At 39.2% G+C, this 6,000-nt stretch overlaps 1 pseudogene; it reads left to right on the forward strand.

Annotated features, from left to right (window-relative positions):
• Positions 1-204: 204 nt before the first annotated feature.
• LOC135534927 (calcyphosin-like protein) lies at positions 205-2,616 on the forward strand (annotated as a pseudogene).
• Positions 2,617-6,000: the final 3,384 nt, after the last annotated feature.

The raw sequence follows: 6,000 nt of genomic DNA on the forward strand, positions 1-6,000 counted from the left end.
ACATGTCTCTAGGGGAGGGGTGTATTCCTAGTAACAGGTTTTTAGGGGAGGAGTGTAGCATAGTTCAACTCTCTTTTTTCTCCTTGCTTGCTCATTATACTTCCTCTGTTACAAACATAAAGTTTAACCTAAAAAAAGTTTAACCTACATCTGAATACAAATTAACTAAGCAGATGGAGTATTTTACTCCATATTTCACAGTAACACAGAAGACATGGCCTCAGACACCAAGGCCACAGACCCGCTGGAGGTACTGAGACAGCAATGTCTGGCCAGGGGAGTGGCTGGCATCAAGGGACTGGCAAGGTAAGAGCAACTAATTAAAATAGAAAAAGCAAAACATCAACAACAATTCATTTTTTGTAACTTTACAATAACGCTTTCTTATGGTATTATGATATTCACTCACAAGTGAAAATAGTCTGCATGCAAAAAGGCCAATAATAATTCATAATAACTGATTCATAATTGATTATTACATTTCCATAGATATCCAGAGACAGGTGATTAATCCCTCCACATCCTCCCTCTTCCTCCCCTGTCCATACAGGACGTCCGCATCATGGACGACGATGGCAGCAGGTCTCTGGACCTGCAGGAGTTTATTAAAGGACTGGCGGACTATGGTGTGGTGGTGAGCAGAGAGAGGCCCAGTAGATCTTCACACTGTGTGACAAGGACGGCAGTGGCAGCATCAACTTCAACGAGTTTCTGGAGAATCTGAGGGTATAATTACAGAGTAGTGACACTAAAACGAATTGATTATGCACATTTATTGATTATGGACAGTGTAGAATAATGGTTCTCTCATAATAGTATTTGAACAAGCCAAAGTACATCTAATATTTGCATGATAAAGCAAAAGCAGTGATGTATATTGCTGTTTCATGCGTTTGTGTTCCCTTCAGCTTCCCATGTCCAGTGCCAGGATTCTGTGATCGCCAGGCCTTTAAGAAGTTAGACCGGACAGGGACGGGTGGCACTGTGGAGGACCTGAGGGTGGTCACAACTGCTCACAACACCCCAAATATAAGAGTGGGGAGGGATAGAGGAACAGGTCTTCCTAACTTTCTCAGCAGCTTTGATTCCCTTGCAACGACAAAGACGGGCAAGGTAATAAATACATTTGTCCGTTTACTGGAATGACGAATCCGCTAGCCTGGGTACCACCCTATTTAAAGTAACATTCCACACTCCTTGCCACTCTCTGTCATGCCAAACAGTCTGGCCTTTCTCCAATCTTCAAATGTGAACATTCTATCAACAATCAGCTCCAAGAGAACTGAGGAGAACAGACGATGTCATATCTGAGGCACGGAGTACAAGGAGTGGAATGTTATCACAAAACCGGTCTCCGGCCCAGTTTCATAAAACATCTTAAGTTAATCCCCCCTTATCTTTCTCACTTAAAGTTTCCTTAACTTTATTAAGTCAGATGCACAAAACATTTAAGCGTTAATTTCTCCCTTAAATGAAGTGGAAAGTTAAGGGTGCCTATGAGGTCTATAAGAGTATTTTGAAGATAAATACACAACGCAGATTTTGAGAGGACGAGGAGTACTAAACTAAATATAGTACAAATGGTCAATAGGAATTGTAAATAGGGAGTTGGGTCTCAGTTCAACAGCTGTTTAGAATCTGTGGAATGTCAACCGAACCCAGAGCTACGTGTGCTATGTTCTGTACATTAAGTCGGGGGCAGGATACTTGTTATTTGGCCACGGGCTGCTGTACTGCATGACTTTCTGATTGGTCAACCCCAGGCTAGGAGTGGGGTTATAAATGGCATCCTGTTCCTTTGATTTGGGGGAAAAGCTGAGGACAGAGGAGACTGAACATCTAAATATCTACCTCCCAGCATAACATCTTGATTTGTCCTTCTCAAATAAACCTATTTTTTTCCTGATTTGCTTTGAGTTTATGTTACTTGAAGAATAACACCAATAGCTACCTACTCTCAAAGTTAGCTTGACATGCTAGCTGACCAGCTAGCTACCTACTCTCTAAGTTACTTGACATGCTAAAAGTAATAGCAACAAGTTGAGAGCAAAAAAAGTAACTAAAATAAATATGTGTTATTATGTTCTAAATAAATGTGTTTGTCCTGGCTTGGAACAGTGAATCAAGTAATCTCCGCGGTAACCAGAGGCTCTGCCTTACCTGCCTTCAAACTACCCATAAAACCCTTAAATTATGACCTTATGTTTCCATTGGCTCTGTTCAACCCCTTAAACGATTCCCTTAGGTAAAGGGAAATTATTCCTAAAGGGAGACACTTAAGATGTTTTATGCAAACAGGCCCTGTATTTCAGGCTAATGAATTGTAGCTGATATTACATTAAACAAACAAAAAAAAGGGTTTAAAAATATATATATATATAAATTATACACAACTTTTTATGTACACAAGGAAGGAGCAGATATTCTTGGCTGGTTTTGTATATTTTGTAAATGAGTTGTCTTGTCCTTCTCCTTTAGGTAACTCAGGAGGAGTTCATGAACTACTACAGTGGAGTGAGTGCCTCTATTGACAGCGACGGATACTTTGTTACGATGATGCAGAATGCCTGGTGCTGCAGGGCACCGCTGGCTATCTACATCTATGTATTCTACTAACATATTTGGCCAATCATAAAAGGCACTCTTGCATTCATGAACTTATATGTGTACATGAGAAAATAGAAAAATGCTAGTTTATAGTTTTTCAAATGGAACAAATAGCTTTAATGACAGATAGAGCTGATTTCTACTGAATGATTTATATATATTACACATATTAATCACGTCCTTTGTGCCATATTGCTTTGTCTTGTTGATCCCCTTATGGTTCGGTTTACATCAATAATGCAAAATGTTTGCCAAATAGAATACCTTTCGTAGCACAATGAGTGTTCCTTTAAATGCCTTATCTACCTGCACATAAACTTGACAGATCGGGACCACCGTGTGCTGAAGCGAGTAGCGAGGTCCATACAGAAATGGTTTCTAGATCGGGTTGGAAGAATTTGACTGGCCTTCAGCTATTTGTTAGTCAGCTTGTCTATAATTAGACATAATGAGAAATGAGAAGCTATGTTTGTTGGGAAGACTAAATAAACTCTGCTCACCAGAATAATAATAAATCGATATAATGGATGCTTCAACGAGTTGACATCGTAGCATAAAGAGTGTCTTCTTAATGCGTTTATCTACCTGCATAAGATAGTATGGATCCAGTTGCAATAGGTACACAACTATACTTATGTATGTTAAAGCAAGGACGGAGAATCCCAGTACTCTTTTCAGTAATTCCAGTGCATCTAACTCAGAGGTCCAAAATCACTAAGCGTGAAATTGAATTTTATGATTGCATATGTACTGTTATAATTTGTTATTATGGTTTATGCCTTCGCGTCGTCATTGCTAGTTTTCTGCGCCAATTAATTGGACAATTAGGCGATAAGTGTCATGCTCAAAAATTCAGGAGCCAAGCAATGGCACTCGAAATGTAATTGACAATCAGCCCGGCGTTTGCCTGTAGTGCCGGCAGAGGGAGCAACAGGGCAACGTTTATTATTTAATTCCAATAGGCCTACAGGTATAATAGCATGCGCATGCGCATTCCCACATGTACCTGTAAATAGTTCTGAGAAAGTAGATTTCATATCTACCGGTGCGTGAAAAAATTGATTCAGGATTAAACACATTTTTGCAAACACGTTTTTGCATTCTGTTTTCTATTTTTGCAGGCTCTGTGTAAAATGTCGTGCAGTGAAATTAAACATATTTCCTGTTGCCTCACAAATGGTTTCAGATGACTCAATTGAGAGGTTAAAAAAAGGTATTGCTTCCCAAATCCTGATAACTTTTGAATGTGAGATGACATGGGCCAGCCGTAGCCTAATCCCCTGGTCATGCGTCGCTCCCATCCTGCCCGGGCCAGCCGCTCAGCAGCTCAAGGGCAAACGGAGGTTTTAGGACCTTCCACTCTCAGCGCAACGGCTCAGGAACACGCATGAATTACAACCGTGCGCTTTTTGTGGCTATTTGAAGTTTTATCAGGACTGACATTTTGTAGTAATCAAATGGAAAGGAAGGGTGTTTTGGGTGAGTCCGTAGGCGGGCTTTGACCCTGTAGCACCGAATGAAGTGCGGTTCAAAATGCCTAACATCAGGGGATTTGACAACTGGCATTCATCCGGGAGTCACTTTTAAACGATAACCTCTGGATTCGGCCTCGCAACATAACAGGCGCCATTTTCAGTCTCTGTAACGTGTAATTGAAGTAATTTATCGATTTAATAATCAGGATCTTTCTGGAGACAAATGAAACATGGATTCTACTTGGGTTTTCTGGCCATTCTGTTCTCTAAAAACTGAAAAACGAAACTCTGGAAGCTATGCTACAGAACACGGAGTTTCACACGTAAGTATTCATTCTTTATTCATGCTTTATCATGTATTTTTGCAGGCCTATACAGTTTAATTTTGTAGGTGCTATTTGACCAATATTGAAAAATCATAGTGTTTAATGAATGCAGGGGCCTGCTTTACAATTAAGCATAGAACGAGTGCATTTTGATGGAAATTGGACTGGGCCTAACAATGTTTTCGCTCATAATTTTCAAAACCACCAAAAAAATATTGATTTGACAAAAGCCACAAACTTCTTTAACATGAAAAAGAAGGTTCACATTCTCAATGAAATGTAGGGTACATTCTCAATGAAATGTAGAGGTACATTCTCAATGAAATGTAGGGTACATTCTCAATGAAATGTAGAGTATTGATTTGACAACTTGAAAAAGAAGGTAGGCTAATAAGCGACAAAGACAACGCAATGAAAAAGTGCACTTGAAATCAATGTAGGCCTAATTTAACCATTCAAAAATTTACATTTTCACTTCTGTTGGTAAAAGCTCAAATTTATAGATTTGCTCTGTACAAAATCATCTGTCAATTTCATTGAGAATGTGCCCTACATTTTATTGAGAATGTGCCCTACATTTCATTAAGAATGTGCCCTACATTTCATTGAGAATGTGCCCTACATTTCATTGAGAATGTGCCCTACATTTCATTGAGAATGTGCCCTACATTTCATTGAGAATGTTCCCTACATTTCATTGAGAATGTGCCCCACATTTCATTGAGAATGTTCCCTACATTTCATTGAGAATGTGCCCCACATTTCATTGAGAATGTGCCCTACATTTCATTGAGAATGTGCCCCACATTTCATTGAGAATGTGCCCTACATTTTCATTGCAGTCATCAAATAAAAAGCTAATTATCTGTGTCAGAGAATGTTGTTTTTATACTTCAGTCACAATTGATCAAGTCAAACCATTGCATGTATCCCAGCCCAAGAAAAACTAACTGTAGAGCATTTTTAAATGGTAAATGGGGAGAGTTTGTTGCGTAAATATATCCAAACATCAATCTTCCATGCAGGCTAATTGCTTTTCTAGAACATGTACAGGCTGAATTAAAAAGGCAACCTTTTAGGAATTAGCAGAGTCACCTCCTTTACCTGTTTCTATAACATCCCTCTATACAACATCCTGATTGGGGCGACGGGTAGCCTAGTGGTTAGAGTGTTAAGCCAGTAACTGAAAGGTTGCTAGATCAAATACCTGAGCTCACATGGTAAAAATCTGTCATTGTAAATAAGAATCTGTTCTTTTAACTGACTTGCCTATTTAAATAAAGATAAAACAAAAACAAAACAACAACAACATTAAAATAAATGCATTGAGATACATTTTGTCATGTAGTGTATGTGGACACCTGCTTGTCAAAAATGTTATTCCAATATTATGGGCATTAATATGGAGTTGGTTCCCTCTTTTCTGCTATAACAGCCTCCACTCTTCTGGGAAGGCTTTCCACTAGATGTTGGAACATTGCTGCTATAACAGCCTCCACTCTTCTGGGGAAGGCTTTCCACTAGATGTTGGAACAATGCTGCTATAACAGCCTCACTCTTCTGGGAAGGCTTTCCACTAGATGTTGGAACAT

The sequence above is a fragment of the Oncorhynchus masou genome, unplaced genomic scaffold, assembly GCF_036934945.1.
Source record: "Oncorhynchus masou masou isolate Uvic2021 unplaced genomic scaffold, UVic_Omas_1.1 unplaced_scaffold_4168, whole genome shotgun sequence".
Classification (NCBI taxonomy): domain Eukaryota; kingdom Metazoa; phylum Chordata; class Actinopteri; order Salmoniformes; family Salmonidae; genus Oncorhynchus; species Oncorhynchus masou.